This window comes from Rousettus aegyptiacus, unplaced genomic scaffold, assembly GCF_014176215.1.
Source record: "Rousettus aegyptiacus isolate mRouAeg1 unplaced genomic scaffold, mRouAeg1.p scaffold_m13_p_5, whole genome shotgun sequence".
NCBI classification, from domain to species: domain Eukaryota; kingdom Metazoa; phylum Chordata; class Mammalia; order Chiroptera; family Pteropodidae; genus Rousettus; species Rousettus aegyptiacus.
The window spans coordinates 108,145,014-108,145,619 of record NW_023416308.1 but is presented as its reverse complement, the minus strand read 5'-3'; the positions used below and the strand labels follow the sequence as shown (position 1 = coordinate 108,145,619).

The 606-nt window shown below is 35.1% G+C and overlaps 1 pseudogene; it reads left to right on the top strand.

The window, feature by feature from the left end:
• The first annotated feature begins 210 nt into the window (after nt 1–210).
• Nucleotides 211–330, top strand: LOC118603683 (annotated as a pseudogene).
• The last annotated feature ends 276 nt before the right edge of the window (nt 331–606 follow it).

Genomic DNA, 606 nt, shown 5'->3' with positions numbered 1-606 from the left:
GTAAACAACAAAAAAACGCAAGTTAAAAATAGTGTGAACAGACTATGTATGGTGTCAGAGTGCTGGACTCATTGGGGTGATCACTTCGTAAGGTATATAAATACACTGGAAACTAATGCAATATTGTCAACTGTAATTGAAAAATAAATGAAAAAAAGTTAGTATCTTCCAGAAGCCTAGCATCTAAAATAAATATAAAGGAGATGGGGAGTCTATAGCCATGCCACCCTGAAACATGCCAGGTCTCATCTGATCTTGGAAGCTAAGTAGGGTCAGGCCTGGTTAGTATTGGAATGGGAGACCACCTAGGAAGATCAGGTGCTGTAGGCCTTTTAAGAAAAGGGAGGGGAGGGAGGAGAGGAGATGAGAAATGAACAGCTTTGATCAAAATTAAAAATAAAAGTATAAGCCCTACGATTCCAATTTTATTTTAAAATGTATATATATATATATATTTATATATGTACATAGAAAAGTGGAGAGGAAGATTTAAAATTAAAATGTTAGCGGAGATTGTTTCAGAATGGGGAGGCCACAAGGATTTTTACATGGTCTTTTGTTTGCTTATCTGTATTTCCTAACTTTTCCACAAAACAAAAATATAGT